At 32.3% G+C, this 24,434-nt stretch overlaps 1 long non-coding RNA gene and 1 pseudogene across 2 annotated transcripts; both read left to right on the forward strand.

Annotated features, from left to right (window-relative positions):
• Positions 1–15,255: 15,255 nt before the first annotated feature.
• On the forward strand, positions 15,256–24,117 carry LOC146994166 (uncharacterized). 2 transcript variants are annotated; one of them, XR_015044043.1, is made up of 3 exons: positions 15,256–15,476; positions 17,378–17,520; positions 23,976–24,117. It is a non-coding gene; the product is annotated as an uncharacterized LOC146994166 (long non-coding RNA). The 2 variants fall into 2 exon arrangements; XR_015044042.1 differs by lacking the exon at positions 23,976–24,117 and adding an exon at positions 19,961–22,333.
• LOC146994167 (uncharacterized) lies at positions 20,095–22,333 on the forward strand (annotated as a pseudogene).
• Positions 24,118–24,434: the final 317 nt, after the last annotated feature.

Here is a 24,434-nt window from a genome sequence, read left to right on the forward strand (position 1 = left end):
ATTATGGACATTGAGGAGTGGTGCTCCAGGTGGAAGATTTCCATCAATGCGACTAAATCACAGCTACTTCTTGTTAGAAGGAAGAAAATACTGGTCTCAGTTCAGCCACTTTACCTATTCGGCCAACGTGTCCCGATGGTAAACAAGGCCAAGTATTTAGGTGTTTACTTGAATCGAAGACTCACGTGGAGTACGCATGTCAATTACATTGCAAACAAGACCAGAGGAATTGCTCAACAATTACAAGTACTGCTAGGGCGCAGCTCGCAGTTAGATCTGAGAAGGAAAAGACAGATTTATATTTCCATTTTAAGACCAATTATGTGTTATGCGTCCCCTGTCTGGGCGACTGCTACGAGCTCAGATATCAACAAATTGCAGGTGACTCAAAACACAATCTTACGCACCATGACAGGAGCGCATTTTTACATCCGTAACAAACTCCTGCACGATGATTTACAAGTTGAATATATTGACAAATATCTGCAAAAACTTAACAGCAAGTTCTTTGACAAAGGCTTGAATTGCAGTAAAGGAAACTTTAATGCTGTACTGAACTATGTCTGCATTCCTGAGGACTACAATATCAGGCCTTTTACGGCTCACAGAATGAGGGATCACAATTTTGTCACTTAGCCCACTCGTTTTCAAATATGTAAATAACACATTTTTATGCGTACATTACTTCACTTTCATTTGTTTATTACATGTTCAACACTGTATCCTATGCACATTTCATGTATTTTCATTTCTTTTGCATCTTCATAGCTCCATACACGTGATTATTACTCTTGTCTCAGGGGTAAGAGTTAAGTTACTTTGATGATTGGACTTTGTCACTATGGCCGATGGGCCCTCTTTTCCTTACCCGCTCCGATTTCCTGGCTGGGAACTAGCTGATAGTTGACATTCTGATTGTCCTTAGGGGATTAGATCAATATAGCTTATTAAAGCCCAACTGAGCAATTAGCATAAGCAATTAGCATTTAAGCATTTAAGCTATCAGTTGCTTTGCGCTGCTACCCGTTAAATTATTCGCAAACCTTTGGAATGCAACACCAGAATGACCTTGACGAAGTATGTGAAGGAGGATATTATTTCAGAGAAGTGTGGGGAGAAATTGGAGAGAGGGACGTGTCTAAAGTGCTGAAAGTAATGACTGCGTGGTATTGGCTAGTGTTGTTTGAATAAAACGTATTTTTTTTAATTCTGTGTCCTCCGTTTTCGTTTACTTTTTGTAGTAGGTTCCAGGAATAAAGAAAGATATAACGGATGTTTCAAATCCATTTATCTTTTTTGAATTATTTTTTGATGAACTGCTCGTGCTTTATATTGCTACTGAAACTAACCGTTTCGTAGACGAGTATATGAACCAACAACACCTTGCAAACGAAAAATCAAGAACAATATCGTGGCATTTAAAAGAATATATGTTTTTATAGGCATACTGATTTCACAAGGTATATAACACTGAAACGTGATATTACACTTTACTGGTCTAAAAATGAATTGATCGAAAACCCATTATAGGGACATTTTTTATTATAAAAATATCATTTTTATTATACTTACATCTTTTTATTATATTTTTACTCAAAATATTAAATTTTGTGCATTCATTTTTTTCTTTTACTGTTTATTTTGTGAAAGTAAACAATTTTTAGAAAGTAAAACTTGCTCTTATTTTCCCCCTAATAAATCGCATAACTACGCGCGTATATGTGAAAAACCGTGGCACTGGGGAATGAATCTTGTACGTTTTCCGCGGCAGTTAAGGGGTTAACAAAGGCTTAATTGCTCCAATCCCCGGGTCAACCCCAGGGGACAACTCTTGTAATGAATAAAGTCAATGGTGGGCGGCAAGCATCCACCTAAAAAGAAACTCAAATTTATGAACAGCGTCAAATATTGACTTTCTCCCAGCCTTGTCCAAGGGGAGCCAAATCCCCAAGGACACCTTGATCTGACACCTGATATCTGACATTGTAACATCCCAACAACCAAGGCGTTAAAGTGGCCCATGGCCATACTTAACCCCAGGGTAATAATAGAATGATTAGGATTAAATGTCATTTTATTTACTATTTTACCTTCCTTGATTTGTAATTTTTACTGTATTATTATTTTATGTATTCGTAAATTGTTTAAACTTTACTACTACAACCGCTTGCATTGTACACTTAGTACTTTTTGTTCCCAGCTCGATCAGCTTTCTGAACAACCGCCTCCTTATAATATATTTTAAAAAATCATTAATACAAATTTGTTATCTTATTTCTTAATGTATTATTAAGTATATTATTTCAAAATTTTTAATCATTCGATTCAGGCTAGGGCAGCGGGCCCAGGCACCATTCTAGAAGTTTCCCAAGGAGCAGACAGGACAGTACAGTACGTTCCTTGCCTAACCTGAACCTACCACCAAATAAACGATGGTTCTAGTCGCTGTGAATACTGTTAATTTGATCGCAGAAGTCAAGTCTGTCTAGATATTGACCTTGCCAGAATTGCTCCCAGTTAACCCTCGGGGTGGTCATCCGAACATATCCCATGCGAACTGGGTTTCCAGCAGTTCCACGAGGAGGCCTATGTTGGATTAGAACAGTGAGGGGCTATATATTGTGCATCGCTGTTCTGTAACTATTCCTCCCTCTCAGAAGGGCCAGACTAGACTCCAGGTTTCCTCTCAGTAAATGGTTATTTCTGAAAGATTCGATCCAATCCCTTCTTATAGGAATATAGCTACCCCAGCCATGTAATTGTAACGGAAAAATGTAACAATTTACCTGTATTTTTTAAGCTGTTTGATTTACAAATTACCTTCATATAGTTACAAAAATTAATCCTTTCAGCCCTGGGTTTTTTAAGACATGCCAAAAAAAGTTTGCAAAATATTGTTTATAGGTGTTAGAAATCATGTATAACATATTCACATGTTTCTGCTACTAAATTGTTCCACAAACGATGTTCAAAGCAAATACCCACAGGTTGAGTGGAAAAACATATGCGGACAAGCTATCAGATAAGATGACAAACTATCAGATGGCAATGAATAGTAAAGTAGCCTCTAGTACCGATAAAACAGATTCCTATACACAGAGTGTTTCATAGATCATGGGATAAACTTGGAGGGGTGGTGGAAAGAACTAAAACATGCATTTTTTAAAGGAATGTAGGGTCTAAAGTGACGGGTTCAGGCAGGAACGAAAAAAAAAACCTGACAAGAGAGGAAAATGCGTTTATGACCAAAATCAACGCAAAGTGCTTCTTTATAGCAATACAGTATTCACAATAAATGTTCAAAATTGCGACCACCAGCAGTAATACATGCTTGGTAACATCGCAGAAGGGATTGACGAACATTTTGAAAAATGACAGGCATTTTGCGCACACTTGCAGCCGCAATGGATAGTCATGCAATGAGGTCCTCCAGTGAGTCAATTGGAGCATCGTAAACGATGCTCTTCATATGGCCGCTTAAAAAAAGTCCAAGCTGGATAAATCTGGCGAACAGGGTGGTCATCGAACGGGTCCACCACGGGCAATCCATTGGCCTGGTAATGTCCCATCCAAGTAATTGTGGATTCGCACGTGGTTATGGGCTAGTGCACCATCATGCTGGAATCACATGCCATCACGAACGACAACTGGAACATCCTGCAACAATTCCGGTAGCAATTCTTGCAGAAAAATATAACATAAGCCATTTGTACGTGCAGGTAAGAGGTATGGGCCTATGAGATAGTCGTTAACAATACCCGCCCACACATTCACGGAGAAGCGGGTTTGGAATGCATGTGGACGTGTATCGTGTGGATTATGAGTTGCTCACACGTGCATGTTGAGGCTATTGAAGATGCCGTCCTGTGAAAAAGTTGCCTCGTCCGTGAATAGCACATCCGATCGGAAATCCGCCTGCGCCGCACACTGCTGCAAGAATCAATGACAGAAATGAACTCGAAGAGGGTAATCTGTTTCTTGCAAGGCTTGGACTCTCTGCAAATGGTATGGATGCAAATCATTTTCATGCAATACTCTTCAAGCGGTTGAATGACTCAGCTGCAGACAACGTGCAATAGCTCTTGTACTTGTCTGAGGTGATTCATGCACAATGTTCAAGATGGATTCTTCAATGCGAGGTTGTCGTGCTCTTCTTCCACTCCTAGTGTCAGAGGTGGCTTCAAATGACCCGTTTTCACACAGAGACCGATGCAACCTCTCGAACATTGTGTGCTTCGGCATCCGCCTGTATGGAAACCGTTCCTGGTACAACCGTAGCGCTGCTCTGCCGTTCCCATTAGCGGCACCATACATGAGATGCATGTCAGCTTTTTCCCTGTACGTAAACTCACACATCACGCTCGACATCAGAGTTGCGAATGATCTCTGATGCATCGTATCGTGGTTTGTCCGGCTCACTACCACCCTCTACAGCTGCATTACCAGCCAATCACAACTGTAGTTCCTATTACTGTTAGTGTTTCCTTTTTTGAACATTTATTGTGAATACTGTATTGCTGCAAAGAAGCACTTTGCGTTGATTTTGTACATAAACACATTTTCCTCTTGTGTCGTTTTCTTTTCGTTCCTGCCTTAACTCATCATTTTAGACCCTACGTTCCTATACAAAAAATGCATGTTTTAGTACGCTTCACCACCCCTCCAAGTTTGTCCCAGGGTGTATATATGAAGATAGCAAATGCTACCAGCAGGACTGATCGAAAGGGTTCTGTTAGCATTCAAAACAGAAGAAACAGTTTCATTTATCTTAACCCATGTATTTTAACACATTAATGGTTGTACCCTTAATTTATTTTTATCATTTAACAATCAATTATATATTGCAGATTATGTACGCTGCGCAAAAAAAGGGGGGAGACAGTTCTATATCTCCCGACTACTACATGTACTGGGACGATTGACAAAATTCAAATTGCGTTTTTCATGTCTCAAAAGCGTGACTTAGGATATATATTAGATATTTATATAGCACTGTTCTAACATAGGTATTTTGACACAAAATCGGACTTTTTCTGAATTTTGAGATGAAAATCAACCGGTTCATTAGTTATTAAAATTAAAGAAATTTTTTTATACAGTAAGTGCTAGACTATCTGGCATTTAACTAACCAGAAGTTTCAAAAAATCAGATAATTTTAGAATCATACAAACTTCTTTTAGCAGAAAAATTTCTATTTTCCAATTTTATCCAAAATCTAATCGTCATTATATGAATGCAGAAAATAGAATTTTTTGGAAGTTTGATGTATGAGTTATTGTGAAAAAGAAAAAAGGTTACATATAGACAGACAGATATGATTGTAAAAATGTGTTGTGGGGACTCTAATTTGTGCTTATTCCACAGAATACTAATTGTCAGATTTTTAAACCTAAAACATTACCTCCCTCACCTATGTACCACCACCAAATGTTGGTGAGAGATAAAAATACTATTAACATTTGTGATTTGCTTTCAACAAAACACCATGTAGTAGAGTATTTTAAAAATTCAGGGAATCTGTCATCAAAAAAGGTTTGTATTAGTTCAGTATATGCAGTTTCATTTAAAAATGAATAAAGAGTGGTGATGGAATGTAAAAAATTATTAAAAGCGATTTGAATTTTTTGCATATTGAATCTCTAAAACTAAATAAAAAATTATCTCTTCCTTCAAACTTCTTCTGGCACAAGTTTGGACTTCAAACCACTTCTGGCACTCTTTCTGTTTCTTTATCAAACTTCTTCTGGCACAAATGAAAAAACAGAAAGAGCTTTCTTAATTTTCAATGAAGCCGGTATTTGTGGTATTTTCTTTGAGCCCAGTTTAAATGCACCCCGAAATTACTATTTTTAACTCGATAAAAGTAACAGGGAATTAAATAATAGCAATAAGCATTTTGGGCAAATTTTACTCCTTGAATAAAATGACGAGAGCTTTTGTTTTATTAAATTTTCAACAATCAGTTCAAAGGCTCTTAATCCACTGAGTGCATATTTAGTTTTATATGCAGAGAAACTTACTGCGATAGGGAAACGTGAATGCCTGATTTATTTCAATGTAATTAGTCAGATCTTTACATCGGAAAGATCCCCACCAATTTTCATGGTCGACAGAATTTTATTATTGGATAAGATGTGTTAATTTTATATGTTTAAGGAATTGAATGAAATGCATTTTTTAAAAATCTTTCATAATTTTAAATGTAGGCTTTGGATATTTATCTTAATTACACATATGGTGACTGTTTTTATATTTTTAGATTGGAAATTCCTTCTTCCACTCATTTGGCTTTCTCACCAAGAATTGCACTTTTTGCATGCTCAACAATTTGGAATTTTAAAGTACTGGTCATTCAGCATTTCTTGAACTTTCTCAATAGTTGAGCTTTTAGTATAATAAAAATTTAAAGTAGTAATTAATGATATAATATATTCAAGTAATTAATGATATAATATAGTAGCCTCTATATTATATCATTAATTACTTGAAGTTCTTCTGTGCTTTTATATCAGAGTTGTATGTGTGTGAAACAATTCGTTTCTAATAATATGTTGATGATGAAAAGGAAATGCATAAATTTTCATACAAAGTGTAAAATCAATCCTCATTAGTGGTGTAACAATTTAACTGCGTGTATTTCCACCAGATTTACCAAAGGTTAAGAATAACGTACATAATCAGCTAAAAGAAAAAGAAAATTAGAACATTCATCTTTTGAGACATGGACTTGCACAGGGTATTAAAAAAAAAGAAAATACTTAAGTCCAAGGACAATGCATTTGTATACAGTCAAAAGTCTTTAATCCGGACTCGTCGGGACTTTGGCGATTCCGGATTATGGATCATCAGTTTAAATCTGGTAGGATGGCATGCAGAAATTATAAAATTAAAAATATTAAACCATAATTAATGAAATAAAGAGCAATTATGTTCTAAAGCATATAAAAATTTACAAAAAAAAGCTTAATATTTATTTGTTTACTTTATTAAGCATTTCCTTCAACCCGCGCATGCGTAAAACATACATTACGCATAGTCGAAATTAGAAAATTGCAACCAGATAACTATTTGATGTGTATTCGTGATATTTATAATGACGAAGAATTTGATTTAAATCATATCAAAGACGGAGTACATTGAGCTGAAATACTACATGTAATAAGGGATTATAAGCCGAATAAAATAAAAACATCTGCCCTGAAGATAAGGATAGTGCTGACAGATCAACTTCCAGTTGATTGCGCGCCGCGACGTCCCCCCCCCGCAGAGCAGCATGAAATTGATAAACAGATTTCGGAATGGTTAGAGAAACAAAGGATATGCCTTCATCCATTTTTTGCAGCAGTTCCACTTTTTGTTTGATGGAGATCGAAACATGATTCCGCTTTCTAGATCCTTTGGCAGCTCCAGAATTGGAAATTCTTTTTGACACAATCGAAAGTTCAAGCTAACTTTTATAAAATTGCTCTAACAGTCTGCAAAAAATAATAAGCGGGATCCAACTAGAAGATTCAGGAACAACGCAATCTGCAACATTAACTGAAATAGATCATTTTAGCTTAGCTTATACCGTCTATTATACGTTAAACGAGCATGCGTAAACGTATTATGTGCATGAGTAAAGGTATTACGCGCATGGATAAATGAATATGCGCATGCGTCAATGCATAACGCGGAAAGTTTGTAGCTTTGAGGTCCGGATTATGGACGTCCAGATTAAAGACTTTTGACTGTATATAGCAACCCTTCAACTAGGTTAAGATAGAGGTCATTCCAAATGTTGATCTGATGTGGCCGAGGCTAATCAGTAGCAGAGTGTGCATATTCCCTATGACATTTTATTAGAAAGCTGCATTTTGTTTCTTGACTGCATTGTGTGGCGACTCTGTAAACTTGTGTTGTACTCGCCAACCGCGCGCCGTTATCACTAACTGTAACCGAAGGTGATTTCGGCGACACACAGTCACGTTTCCTTCGCACCTATGCTTGATTTTTCGCCATCGGTGCAGAAAGACTTAGCGGGTGCAAAACAAGACATCTGTCTACTTTAAGACACAATAACACGCCGAATAAATACTAATTCAGAAGTCAAACAACAAAAATCAGCGTTATACCTACAAAATTTTCCCAGGACTAGTTTCGATGGTTTTACCGAACCACCATCTTCAGCTGCAAAACCGCAAATGAACAAGATAGGAAATAATGATTAGATAAGATAAGAAAGCCTGGACAAGAATAAGCAAGTGGCGCCATCTGTTGGCGAAACCAGAACTAAAACATAATTTCTCTAAAAGCCGAAGGCAAATTTGGATTGGAATTAGGATCGTTAACTAGAACAGAAAGATTTTTATGAATGTGAAATGCCTCTACAAAATCCAGTTCTCCAATGGAAGATGTTTCTTGAATAATTTTGGCAGCAGAAAAATTGAAAGTGTGATTTTCGGACCAACAATGTTGAGCAACAGCAGACCTCTGTGTTTCCTTTTTTCTAACATATGCCTCATGTTCTTTGACGCGAAATTTTAAGGCTCTCTTAGTTTTGCCAATGTAAATTAAACCACACTGGCAAGGAATCCTATAAATACCCCAGGAATTCATATCCGGAATGGGGTCCTTGAGTATAGAAGTTGGAATTTTATTGATGGGAGAGTAAACAACCCGAAAGTTAAATTTCTGCAAAATATGTGCAACTTTATAGCTAATTGATGGAAAGAAGGGAATGACAACAGAATTTTTATAATCTCCTAAAATAAGAGTGTGGCTTTTAGTGTGTTGAGATGAGAATTTTTTAACTGCTTGATTAATAATGTTGGGTGAAAAGCCCCTGTCAATAGCTATTGCTTTTAAATAATTTAGTTCTTCATCAAGGGCTAGTTTGGAGGAGCAAACTTGAAGAGCACGGAAAACATAGGAATAAAATGAAGCTAACTTTTGTTTAGTCGGATGACATGATTTAAAGTGTGGTGGAAGGCAAACCGATGAAGGTTTACGGTAAACTGTAGTACTGAAGTTGGATGTGTTACGTGTGACCAGAATGTCGAGAAACGGAAGAGAATTGCAAGTCTCAAGTTCAAAAGTGAACTGAATATCAGGATCAATAGAATTCATTGTTGAAAAAACTTTATTTAAATCATCTTTATTACCTTCAAACAGGGTAAAAGTATCGTCTACGTAGCGGAACCATGCCGGGAAGTTTAAAGTTTCAAACAATTCTGATTCATAATAATGCATGTAGATATCAGCCAGGATGGGACTGAGGGGACTTCCCATGGCTAAACATGTCATCCGACTAAACAAAAGTTAGCTTCATTTTATTCCTATGTTTTCCGTGCTCTTCAAGTTTGCTCCTCCAAACTAGCCCTTGATGAAGAACTAAATTATTTAAAAGCAATAGCTATTGACAGGGGCTTTTCACCCAACATTATTAATCAAGTAGTTAAAAAATTCTCATCTCAACACACTAAAAGCTACACTCTTATTTTAGGAGATTATAAAAATTCTGTTGTCATTCCCTTCTTTCCATCAATTAGCTATAAAGTTGCACATATTTTGCAGAAATTTAACTTTCGGGTTGTTTTTTCTCCCATCAATAAAATTCCAACTTCTATACTCAAGGACCCCATTCCGGATATGAATTCCTGGGGTATTTATAGGATTCCTTGCCAGTGTGGTTTAATTTACATTGGCCAAACTAAGACAGCCTTAAAATTTCGCGTCAAAGAACATGAGGCGTATGTTAGAAAAAAGGAAACACAGAGGTCTTCTGTTGCTCAACATTGTTGGTCCGAAAATCACACTTTCAATTTTTCTGCTGCCAAAATTATTCAAAAACATCTTCCATTGGAGAACTGGATTTTCTAGAGGCATTTCACATTCATAAAAATCTTTCTGTTCTAGTTAACGATCCTAATTCCAATCCAAATTTGCCTTCGGCTTTTAGAGAAATTATGTTTTAGTTCTGGTTTCGCCAACAGATGGCGCCACTTGCTTGTTTTTGTCCATGATTTCTTATCTTATCTAATCATTATTTCCTATCTTGTTCATTTGCGGTTTTGCAGCTGAAGATGATGGTTCGGTAAAACCATCGAAACGAGTCCTGTGAAAATTTTGTAGGTATAATGCTGATTTTTGTTGTTTGACTTCTGAATTAGTATTTATTCGGCGTGTTATTGTGTCTTAATTAGACATATGTATTCATATGTGTATGACAAATGAGATTCTCATATGTATTATGGCATATGAGACAGATGAGTATTGCCATATGTATATGACAAAGATCAGTTTCTTACAGTTGTTTATAGACCAGAAGACTGGCCTGACAAGTAGTTAAAGCCACAAACACTTGTAATTTTTCCTGAGGTTATTCTGGTAGCTGGAAGAAACTGCTTGCATGCATTTCTGTAGATTTTATCTTGTGTAGTGATGTATCAGCTAGTTTTTCTTAGAAAAATCTTCACAAAGCCATTCTGCTTGATAAACAAATAACAGTATATTTTGTCATACTAAAAAAAAAAAAAAATCAGCCTAATCAGTTCTTTCCTTTCGGGCCCAGAAGTAAAAGCTGGGATCATAGTGTTTCCTACATACAATATGAATATGAGACAGTTTCTTTTAGAAATTCCTCCACGAAGGCATCCCTTCATTTAAGCAGATAGCTGTAATGTAATTTGCTATATTCCAACAAATAAAACAAACAATTTAATGACTTCTGTTTCTACAGCATCTAGTCCCTCCCAATAGTTAGAATTTGCTGAGTATTTTTTTCATGATGCATTCAACAGTGTCTCTAGTTTCCTTACAAAGGCCATTTCAAAAATAGACATTGCGCATAGTACCTTTCAGCAATTCGCAGAAAACCATTGAATTCTGAGATTTTTAGCACATTTTATGCATTAGTCTGAATGAAGCAGGTGGATAGATAATTTATTGTGACAAATTATATAAAAGATATGCCTTTATGAGAAATTTTTTAAAGACAGTTAGCCTAAATTTCTCTAGGAATAAATGCAGCTTTTTTGAAGTTAAGTAATTTGTATTTTTATGGGAAAGCCATGAAAACCATGTGTTTCCAATCTATTTATCTACTGGTTATTGAATCTGGAACAAACTAATAGCATTCCATGGCTTCAGACGACATTCGACCCATGATGAGCCTTTTTTTCTAATACAGTAAAACATGGGTAATTTTTATTAATGGGTAATGATAAATGACGAACTTTCAGGAAATTTATGAAAATTAATACATGAATGTGTACAGTTGGTTGAATACAAAATGAAGAGCAAAATATTAATGTAATTTATTGTTGTATACCATATACAAAATGTTATAGCTATTTCACAATAAAAAGGAATGGAAAAATTTATTTGAATAAACATTTTAATTTTAAAAATGCATAAGCCAGGCTATTTTCCATATAAACGTTCATAGTATTGAGCAACTAATTGAACTGAGAGACAAGAGTTCATATCTACTTTGTAACATACTTCTGTCACCAGTCTATTGATTGAACAATAAGCAAGTGACAGTCAAAATCATCCATTATCAGTCAATGATGTGTGCTAATTTAAGTTCGTATTTATATGAAGTGACACCTGCTTGATTTTTACTCGCTATAAATACTCTTTCATGTGAAATTAAATATCAAATTACGGAAGTTTATGAAGTTGACCTGTTAAAAAATCGAAATTGAGACAGTGACATGAAAAGTTCTTGGGTGAAAGAGATGACATGCATTTCTAAGGGGAACTCGCTCGTATACACGTTACACATGGGGAAAAAAACAAAAACACCCATGCAGCCAGCCAGCCTTGCCTTTAATATAAGGTTAGGTACTTTTAATATAAAAAGATTTTACTAAACTAACAGTCTCTATCTTTTTCTTTTAAATATTTTATTCCTAAATGGATACTGCTTTTTGGATTTTTTTCATGTATTCATGAATAAATATTTTTATGCTTCACTTTTGCATGCTTGGATACTGAGCTGCCATTTTTCGAAGTTAATTAACTAAACCATAATTTTTTATCTTTAGGTATCTGACATATAAAATTCTAGTAAATTTAAAAAAAAAACCCTCAACTTTTATAATTACAAGAAATGCATAGTGAACTTTGCGAGAATCTGTGGTATATCTAATCTAATATTATTATAGATTTGTTTAATGGATAGAGTCATGAACAGGTTTAAGAAATAATTATGTCTATGCTTCTCATAGTATATAAAAAAGATAAAAATCTATTAATCAGACCTTAATATAGAAAATGCATAATTTTTGTAAACACACCAAAGGTTCTTCACTAGTTGTTAAACAAATAAAATCTGTTCATAATTTTAATTCAAAATTCAGAAAGAAAATGAAATTTCGTGTGGTTTCTGCATATATGCGATTCATGCATATTAATGATTCTAACTAAAACTTAAGAAAATCCTCCATTAAGAATAATAATTATGAACTTTATCTCTTAAAAGAATCTCAAAGATAAATTTTACTATTTTATTACAACAGTGTTACTTTATAACAGCTGCACATTTAAATAACCCCATGTTCTCAACAATTTTAGTACAGAAATTATCTTTAAAGTAAGAACCCCGAAATTAATCTCTAAGAATTGGTAATTCAATCCAGGTTAGACTATTGGCGCACAATTTGTCTTCATAATTTTTCCTATGTGCACAGTGAATATGAATGTTACATAATCTTTCACGAAGGAAAGATTCCTCTTAAGCAGATAGCCTTCGTGCGCTTTGCCATAAATTGACTAACAAATACAGCTTCATAAAATAAGTAATTAGGGAAATATGAATAAAATAGCCATCAGTAAATTTTTTAATATATTTTCAATTTTAGGTTAAGTACATTTCTGAAAATATTGAATGAACTGAAATATTGTAATGAAGGTTCATTGTGTTCTCGATGAAATTAAATAATGCATAATTTTTAATGTAATACTATATTGAATGCTTTAAATGCTTTAATTAATGCATTTATTTGCAAGAAATATTTTAATTGTAGTAATTAGCTTTATAAAATTGAATTTTGATTCTTGTTTTTAATGAAAAATCAAAATCCTTAAATAAGTATAGAAACAGACATCTATGTATAAATATTTACAGCACTAGAGAAAAGTACTCAAAGAAACTCTGTTTCACATTAAATTTACTGGGAGTTAATAAACAATAACTAAATTTTGACAAAACAAATAAATTTACATTAATTGATGTAATAAATAAACAGAATATCAGAATGAAATGAGTAACAATGCAAAATTTACGAAAATATGCGTATCAATACATGCAAATTATAAAAATAATGAACAGTCAACGAGAAATATATACACTGCATGGATTACAAAAGAGGGAAAAGAAGAAGATGCATGAAATATGCTTTAGTTTCTTCCTTTATTTACCTTTAGTATTACAGCTTTTCAGTTATACAATGAATATTTAAACAATGTCTGGAAAGAATTAAAAAACTCTAATTATCTGAGGCAAAACTGTTAGTATTGTGACAAGTAATATAAAATTATATAATCAAATTAATAAATCTGAATCAAGATAAGACAAAATATAATAAGAGAATAGATAGAATTACAGGAAAATTAGTTTATTTGAAATATGAAAACAGCCTACAGTATAGCATCACATTAAAACATTAGAAGTGTACTTTGGATTGTAAGAAGTTATTAATATAAATTAGAATATAGAGGAAAGGATGAAATGATAGGACTGGAATTTTAGAAAATTTGTTATTCAGTGACAGATTACATTCCTTTGATAAGATGGACAGAAAATTATTTTTAAGAAAGATCTTAATTGTTCAAAATGTTTTCTAAATCTGGAACACTGCACCACCAGGTAAGGCTTGAGACTGTATATCCCAGAATGAAAATAGTAATTAAAATATAACTGAAATAATAATACAGTAATTTTATTGTAATTCAATAAATGCACAAAATTGTGAGATAATTACTTCAAAGTATATCAAATTTAGAACTACAGTATACAAACGTTTGGAATACAAAAGATCCCAAGCGTGAAAAATGTGAATGAAAAGAGTACCAGCTATACAAAATTCTTCGCTGAACCTAGATGTATACAGACATTTTATAATGAAAAAATGATTTTTAAAACATTCTGATAGAAAAATATGAAACTCTTTGATGAGATCTAATGAAAATATCAACAGAATCAACTTGAAGATGTTTATAAGTTTTTGCAAAATAGTACGCTTTCTATGAAAAATTAAAGAATATTTCTTAATTTCTTGTAGAGTTTTATTCGTACATGTGGTATATAAATATTGTTAAGAATTACTTCGATTTTCTATTCCTTTTCATTCATTACATCAGTTAATAAGAAATAACTGTTTTGCTAATAACCGAAATATGAAATATACTGTGACCCGAAATGTTGTTCGATGCCGTTTACTTACTTTTTCTTACTGTTATTTATTTCACTTAGAGTGCAAGTAGATGCGTAGCAATACAATAACAACAGTATTCAAATTATAATAATTTAATTCAATATAAGTCACAGAGTAATATCACATGTAAATTTTCTGTCAAACATTGTGAATTATATGTAATAGGGAATGTTTACAAACTAAGAACAATATCTGTGAATTTAAAAATATTCTGCCTAAAAAACACTGAAGATGTATAGTTTTCCTATATCCTTAAAGTTCAAGTGCATACCATATAACAACGATAGCAAATTTTTACCGATAACTGCTGTGCTTGTTTACGATATTATTAACCTATTGTAATTGGCAAGCAGTGATAAATCAAAGAGTAGGGCAACCACTGTTAGAACTATATTAATCCTGCTCGTATGCCATTGGTCAACAAAAATAATGTAACGATGACGTAGGTACACTTCCGGTGATGACGTACAACACACTTCCGGGTTCCGATTTGCAGAATTGTAGCTCGTTCCCAAAAATTAATGTCTTTAAGAAGCAAATTTTAGCTAGGTTTCAAAAAAATAATAAATGAATGAATTCCTACATAGTAATGTGTATGCCCTTATTTTGAGACTTAAATAGAAAAGACATATATCATCGCAGAGATGTACATAATATTTTAACTAAAGTAACATTAAATATTACCGTTCCCAAAAAATTCATGTATATTTCAGAAAAACAGTAATAAACAAAATCATAACTTCATACACAGTGTGAGAGCATTTCAGCAAAAATAGGTCGCCGCTTTTTCGGATGGCCTAGAGTCTTCTTTTTCCATCGATAGAAAAACTTGTGTCAACGATAGGGGAATGGCCGGTTTATCGATTACGAGTTTCAAAGTCCGTCTCGTCCGTATATTAAAGAACCTTGGTCTCGTGTATGAACCTTTGTGTTTAGAGGCAAAATGAATTTTGCGAAATCTTGGAGCGAATTTAAAGAAATACTTCGCAGACACGAAGTAGAAACTGTAACAAAATATGTTTACTACTATGGAAAGTCATTCGATAAAGAGAGTAAGTAATTTTTGAAGATGTAATGAGTAAATAAAAATCCTCTAGAATGTAAATGCTTTCTTTGGTTGTTTAGTTGATATTTGGCCATTTTGTTCCAAAGAACTTATCAACACTAATTTGTATTAATTTTATTGCGTACGATCTAGTTGATGTTGCGAGATTCGGTCCAAGTTGAAAAAAGGGTTTTTAGACGTTCATATTCATTAATTTTGTTGCATAACGTGTAATAGCGTTATGTTTGATTTTTATTTGGTTTCATTGTCAGGTATTGCATGTTTTTTTTTTTTTTTAAATAGCTGATGCTTCACGGAACATTCCGTACTATATTAAACATTAAACAAGATATACCGTGTTAGATTTGAAAATTTTTATTGTTGTTTCTTGAGAAACTCGACAATTGTCTCGATGACTACTATATTTTTCATCCTATTTTAGTGTATGAATGCAGTCTGTTGATTTGAAATATAATCATTTAATAGTCTATAAAGAAAATCCATTCTTTAGTTTTATCATTAACAACATGTTTCAAAATAACCTTATAATAAACACTACCAATTCAAAAAATATTCTGTTTTATTTTCAGGTAATAGTTCACCATAAAATTATAATGCATTGAAATATCAGGAAGTTATAATAATAAAGATATTGAATTTTAGAAAACAGGAAAGTTTTCTGAAATGTATATATATTTCTTTAGTGATGTGATATATATATTTCTTTAGTCAATGAATGCTACTTATCTTGTGTGTAAAATCACATTACTGTCTATTTTGACTCTTAGCACCAATGGACTAGCAGATAAGATAGCTGAATACTGGATGTTTGATCAAGGTACAAATACTGTTGAATGGATTAGCTGCATGGGAATTTTCCTGTTCTCCTTATATATAAGTGAATACAAGACAGTTTCCCATTAGACCTTCTCAAAGGCATCCCTTTTGCATAAGGCAGCTAGCTCATTCTATACTTTACCTAGCATATATAATTTTAATATGAGACAAAATGACATAATTTTTTTACATAATAGTTTAATGCTTTTAATATCTCTCTATGTTTGCAGTAGGTGCTGCTTAATGTGATTACATTTGCCCATTTTTGATAATATAAGATGATGAGAAAAGTATCTTTTAAAATAGGAATTGAATTAACTATAAATATAACTAGCCACTTTCTTAACATTTTAATTAGGAAAAATAAAAGTTTGTTTATCAATTGTTTACAGTCTTCATTGCAAAAGTTCATTTGAGTAGTCCATAATGTTTCTGAAATTTATTGGACCAATTCTATACCTATAATCTTAATACTTGGAGGGCATCCTTGTTTAAAGAGATTTTACCAATGTAAAATCTGAAATTGGGCAAAAACGCAAGTGTATTTTGGCAAAGATGTTTTCAGGAATTTTTACCTCCCTTTTGAAGAAGAGGGAACTGTGCTGAAGCCCTTCCAAATCAATAGCTATTGAAAATTTGTATGAAATTAAGTTTTTTTTTTTTATTATTTTATTGTTTTGCGCTTTTTTCTAAATGCTTGATTAAAATCATTTTCGTTCTTCAGTTTAAGAAATTTATTGTATAATATTTTGATTATATTAACCAAATTGAGCAAATAAAATTACAGCAAATGATGCATTTTTTATGTTTCCATATATGAAAGAGCAGAACTTAGAAATTCAATAGCAATATACACGACATCAGCTGCAATACATTAAGCAGTGTCTACAGTATGTAGTATATATAGAGACAGTTAAATGTATAATATGTTTATAGAGATCTGTAATTTCTTTCTTTTAAAAATCAAAGTATAATGTTAAATGTATAATATGTTTATAGAGATCTGTAATTTCTTTCTTTTAAAAATCAAAGCTTATCAGATTGTGATCTAAATCAAAATTTTCTTTCCAGTTGAACTAACTCCAGATTTACGATTAAACTGGTTAGATGATATTCCCTATTTCCACTTTGGGCGAAAAACCTATGTTTGCCATCAAGGAAAAGATCTGAATAAATGTCAAAAGGAAAATTATGCTAAAGAAAAAAATGAAAAGGTAAAATAACATTGTTATATTTAAAAATTTATACAAAAATATCACCTCTTGGATTATATATATATGTGTGTGTGTGTGTGTTTTTTTTTTTTTTTTTTTTGGTTGATCTTTACATTATGGTAACTTGGCAATTTTTTGGCGAAAATTTGGCGACCAACTCTCCTACAGCAACCCTCTATTTTTTTTCCCCGCCGCCATTTTGCCTTCACGAAGTAAAGACATGTTTCTTTTCTTTTTATCTACTGAACACTTCTTCCAACAATCTACTAGCCGGATTACACTTATGCTAGAAATTTTATCAAACAAAACTGCTTAATCATGACAAATATTCACTGCAAAATTGGGAAAAAGTGCACAATACCATACTCCTTACGCGTTTTTCAAAATAACACATACACATAAACCATGTACACGCCGACTTTTTACTTAAAAAAACATCCCAGAATTGCACAAAAATGGCATTGTGCACACTCTTCACTATATCCATGTACACTGCTTTTTTCTCATAAATTAGAAAAATTTCACGAAAATACATGACAATTTTCTCAATCTTTAAACCCGGTAAAAAGAACATATATGAAATTACCTGATTGCGAAAAAGTATTTACCCTTTCCAAATATAAACATTTCCACATATAAATAAATAAAATATCCAAAAACTTTTACCTCTAAATCATCTATTACATTACACACGTCACCAACGTGTACTTAGTATCAAATATTTAAATTATTTCCATGCATGTTTACTTCAACTTAAACGTATACCAAATTCCTACAAACATAAAATTCACAAAATAACTATCATTTAATTAAAATATCACTAAACCATGTACACGTCGACTTATTTTTACTTAAAAAAAATCCCAGAATTGCACAAAAATGGCATTGCACACACTCTTCACCATATCCATGTACACTGCTTTTTTCTCATAAATTAGAAAAATTTCACGAAAATGCATGACAATTTTCTGAATCTTTAAACCCGTTAAAAAGAACATATATGAAATTACCTAATAACGAAAAAGTATATACCCTTTCCAAATATGAACATTTCCACGTATAAAATAGATAAAATATCCAAAAACTTTTACCTCTAAATTATTTGTTATATTATACACGTCACCAACGAATTCATACCGCAAACATTCCAAATACTTATTTGATCAAATATTTTAATTATTTCCATGCACGTTTACTTCTAAAACGTATACCAAATTCCTAAAAACATAATATTCACAAAATAACTATCATTTAATTAAAATATAATTAAATTCAAAAACACTACTTAAAATATAAATGAGCACATACATTAAATTAATACATACATAAATACCCATTTCGAATTCACTTTAGTTATGGCCATGGGATTCAAGAAATCACGAACACTGTTTCACACAACACAGAATAAAGCCAAATACAAAATTTCCAGATTTTTTCCCGATTTCCCCCTTTTTCCGATTAAAGAACCGTAATTCGTCTATTAATATCACATGACATATCCCATGATCTCTCATTTCCCTCACACAAAATAATGCGTAATCGGAACTGAGTACTGCTCACATTATTACCAAAGTCCCAGGTAGTAACCTTTATCGCTTCCAAAATGTCGCCAAACTACCAGTTACCATATTGTAAAGATCAACCTTTTTTTTTTCTTTTAGTGTCAAACTGATCATGCTTTTGGTAAAGGATATTCCAAGAACCAGACAACTAAAAAAGTTAATTGTCCAGCTGTAATTAATGTTATCCGAATGTACAGGATGCCTCAGTTCAAGGTAGAAGTTTATTTAACTTTTTGTTCTAAGATGGTCTTAGTAATTTTAGAGAATTTTTTTTTTAAGGAAAAAATATAATTCTGTCACGTATGAGCAAGATGTATTGAAGGTATTCTATGATAAAGTATACATACTTTTTGACATAAAAACAAAAGGTATTTTTAGAGTCACAATGTAAAAAAGAGAAATGATTTTTTGTGTCTCTTTATTCAACATATTTTTCTAAATAGTTTTTTTTTTTTTTTTTTTTTTTTTTTTTTGGGCCAAAAGAGGGTTTTTAACAGTAATATTTTCCTAAATAAATAATTCAGTAATTGACATGCAAATAAAATGATGTTTTCAGGCCAGAAATAAAGGCTTTTTATGCTAATTATATTCTAACCAATTTGCTACAAATAGAAATAAGTTGTTCAAAGTGAAGTTTTATTGGTTATGTTTCTTTGAAGAAGTAATTTGATCTATTGTTATAAAAATGGAAGATCCTTTTTACAGCTTTTTTTAAAGGAAAGAAATGACTCCTTTTTTTTTTTTTTTTTTTTTTTTTTTTTTTGAATAATTTGCTATGAACAGAAAATTTTTAAAATTGAACCTTTATCAATAATTAGTTTTAGATGACTGTGCTGGAATTTCTAAATTTTACTGTGATAAATATGTTTAAATTACAGGTAGTGCCAACCTGAAAAAGAAAGATTATGATATCTCGGAAAATTAAGGAAAAACTAGCCAATAAAGATAGTATTGCTGGTGAAGAAGTTTTCATGTTTAATTTACCTAAAACCAAGATCATCAAAATCATCTAATGGGTAACATGGCTGCAGTAATAGAACCTATAGATGCTAGAGTGCGGCATTTCATAGCTTCTAAAGTTAAGAATGGAAAATGCAATGCTACTGTAATTGCAGAGCTATTAGAAGTATACGTTTCAACTGAATTGGGAGAAACTGATAAAACGCGCAGACGATTTTATCCAGAAATGGAGGCAATAAGGAAAATAATAAGCCAAGCAAAATCCGATATTAGAACTAGTAAAATTGACCAGGAAAATACAGAAATGTTAATAAATAGCTGGGATACTTCCAAGTGTTCTGTTTTTTTTAGACCATGTACTGAAAATACATATGATGGTACTGAGCCAAATGACTTTACAGATTCAAAACTAAATCTGCTATTTGTATATCAAAGTGAAGAAATGAAAAATTTATATGTCTTATATGGTTCTAATCTTGTTCTTCTCGACGCGACCTATTGAACCTGTAAGTATGCTCTCCCACTTTATTTTTTAGTTGTCAAAACAAATGTGAACTATCAAATAGTGAGCATAATTATTACACAAAATGAAACAGCCAAAGCATTAGAAGAAGCTCTTATAATTATTAAAAATTGGTCGCCTCTCGTTAGACCAAAATATGGGATGGTTGATTTTGCAATGGAAGAAATTACAAGTTTGGAAAATGTCTTTACAGGAATTAAGGTTTTTATATGTAGTTTCCATCGAGAGCAGGCATGGTCAAGATGGGCTTCTAAGAAAAAGAATGCAGTGGTTCCCAAAGAAGAGCTTTTGTGTAAATTACGTGCCATAGCAAATGCTCCAACTCAAGATGAAATGGTTGCAGCAATAGAGGTATTAAAATCATGGAACCAATATGAAGCTGTGAAAGATTATTTTGAATTAACATAGTTCAAGGAAATTGAGAGATGGGCTTTGGCTTACAAACCAAATGACTTATTCATAAACTCGAACAATGGTGTTGAACGCTTAAATGAGGAACTAAAATATAGATATCTTCAGGGATATAAAAACTGTATGCTGTCTGAAATAATTAAGATCTTGGTTGAGAAATTTCTGCCAGAAAGATATAGAATTTACGTCAGAAAAAATCTGAGTATGCTTTCGCAGGCCAGATTATACAATGAACATCTACCAAATTATTTAATCAATAAGCCAAAATGGTTAATTGATCACATAAAAACAAAATTAAGAGCTGCTGAAGTTTATGTGGGTAGTATAAAAAAAATTTCACATGGCTTCTTTAAAGTTTCTTCTCAAACTAAGCATGATGCAGTTTATTCTGTCATGTTTGATGAACAGAAACAACTATGTCAATGCACATGCTTAGATTTCAGAAGAAACCGACTGCTGTGCAAGCATATTGTGTTTGCTGGCATGAAGTTTCCAGCCTGGAGTTTGGAATGTACTGAAGAATGGCTATTTTCAACACCTATTTTCAAAGTTGATGAAGATTTAGTCTCAAGAAGTATTTCAGGCACCAGAAAACGAAAATATTCATCAACTGAAACTCCTTCAGGTGGAACATCAGATAATTTACCCACCATATCTGAAGAAGCAACGTTGAGTAAAAAAAGAAATTTGATCAATGAGTGCGATGCAAATTACAGATCAATTCGGTCACTCCTTTGGAATTTAGATAGCGAAAATTTACACAATGTAGCCAACTCTTTGAAGGAGATTTTCGAGTGCTTCAAAAACAGTTATGCGAGATGAAAATACTGGTCTACCGCTTCAAATTGAAAAAAAAAAATAAATAAATAAATAAACTAAAAAAAAGTAAAAGAATTGTCAAGAAGTATGGTCAACTAAACCTCCATCGCCGTAGAAATACCAGAGTTGGAATAAAGGTGGATATACATAAAGAAACCATTTCAGTAGATGGCCAGTAATTAAAATTAGTATAAAACCTAAAGCAGGCTACAAAGAGCCTTTGGCAAAGGTGACACCCCCACCTATGAGTGGATAATAGAGTAATCTCGGGGACCTGCATGCCATGGATACACTAATACTTATTTTCAAATAAAATAATAAATTTCATACTTTTAGGATAATCTTAAATACTGAATATTATCATACTTGAAATACTTTAGTATGTGCATTTATTTTCGGATTCTTCAGAATTTATAGTGAAAAAACTGCTACAACTATATACTATCAAATACCAGATTTCAGACAATTAAAATTGACGATAATTCAAAGTATAACATATAAGTTTTGTACAATTCAATAAACATAATACATGTTATTATTTAGTAATATTTATTTCCTGAACAACTTTACAAACACTTATTTGAGAGTCATATAACTTATTTCTATTCAATAAGGCTGCAGCTGCATTGATTGTCACGATCAAGACATATGAGCAATATAGTATTTAATGCACTCAAAACTGAATCTGGTAAAGACTTACGGCATATTGGTTACCAAATGCATCTAAAGCAAACCAGTATGCAGGGTTAGTTTTACAGGTTCACTTGTTTTCAAATTAGCAACTCTGTAAAAGTTTTACTCTTGGTTGTACTGACACTGTCTGTTCTTTCTCATATCTAATTGTAGTTATTCGGTTGTAATATGCAGTAAAGGTAAGAACACTGGTGTAATATGCTGTAATTTTTATGTTAGATAGCCCAGTTACATGACTACAACATTTTTCCACTACTTTTTTTACCCTGTAAACTCGGTTTAGAAAGTTATTTTCCATGATTTTGGGGTGTTGTATAATACATCATATGGAATAACTACAGTTAAATGTATTCATTCAAAAGAGGATATATTGTCTTGCTGAATCCTTTCCTGTACTTATTGTTTGATTTAATATTTCCAATGTGGTGGATTGACCATCATGGAATCATAGCATCCACTAGATCTTTCAATATAACTCCATTCAGATATTCACATTTATATTATTGTAAATTAACGTAGAAGACAGATTGATAGATTTTCTCAGTTCATAGTGCCAAAGTGTTTTTTAATAATGCTAAAATACAATTTAAAAAAAAAGATTACTCATGTTATTATGTAGAATTAATGTTAAAATTCCATACAAGAAACAAGTATCGATTAATTGTGTTATATAGAATTAAAGAATAAACAGTCAGGTAGAAATTTATAAATGCATAAAACACAACAAAAGGCAGGGCTGCATTTATTCATCCAGTTCATTGAAAAAGTTGTGGCTTTCCTAGACCCCTACCCCTTGTCGAACATGTAGGTTGTTTCGAATGTTGTCATGAGTAACTAACATAAAATATAATTTTTTCCCCAAATTAGTATGTTATAATTTTTGAATAAAAGAAGAGTGAGATAAGTGGTTATTCTAGCCGAAATAAAGTGTGCGTCGAGTTCCAGTAAAGACCCAAAAATGTCATCTGGGAAAGCTGAGAAAGGGGAAACGAGCTAGCTTTAACCTGAGTCTAGAGATGCATATAATACATACATACAATACAGATAAGTGTGAGTAAACTGGTGCACTTAAATTATGTATAAGTCACAAATGTACATTACAGGTAAAGCATGTCAATTTAAATAATATGTGTATTAAGTATGGCCATAGGCCATTTACAATTATTTGGGTCATTCACATTATAATCGTAAACCCTTATAACAGGGTTGTCTTCAATCTTTAAATTCAGAAAAACTTCTAAAATCGTAATTTTTTCTATAGAAGAATTTCTATCCTCAGAAAAATAAATGTTAAAGAATTGAAATATAAAATTTGTGCATTTTATGCAGAAAGTAAAAAGAAATTCATTATTTCATTATAAATTTAATCATAAACAAAAATCTGCTTAATATTTTTTAACAATAATAAGAGAATTGCAAAGATTATTTCAAGTATTTCATTTTGATGTCCAGTGATATTAAAAATTGTTTTAAATTTTGACTTACAGATGCCCTAGAGGAGTTGCATGGTATCTAAAATTTCTGTGAAACACAGTTTGAAAACCTTCAGACTACTCGAAAACTTCAGATTATGTGAAAAAAGAAATGTAGATGTAAAGAGCAGTGATTAAAAAGTTTTAATGACCAAAATATTTTCATTCCATCAGATTATTTGTGTATTTTGAAGAAGACACAATCAGATAAGATCACAAATAGAGGATAAGTTTTTTTCTTTTTCTTTTTTTTTTTTGGGGGGGGGGAATTATTGCATATACCATACATTTTAACATATAGAATATTCTTGGATTGTCTACTGAAAAAAGTACATAATATATGTAAATTTTAATATATAAGAAGTAATGCAAATATTTCAATAAATGAATGGATAAAAAATGGCCTTCTTAAACAACCTCATGTTTAAATTACTTAGAGGAATTTATGCGAACATGTTTCTGTTGGCATTAATT

This window comes from Stegodyphus dumicola, chromosome 11, assembly GCF_044657685.1.
Source record: "Stegodyphus dumicola isolate Sdum_Otavi_A_Nest chromosome 11, ASM4465768v1".
Classification (NCBI taxonomy): Eukaryota; Metazoa; Arthropoda; class Arachnida; order Araneae; family Eresidae; genus Stegodyphus; species Stegodyphus dumicola.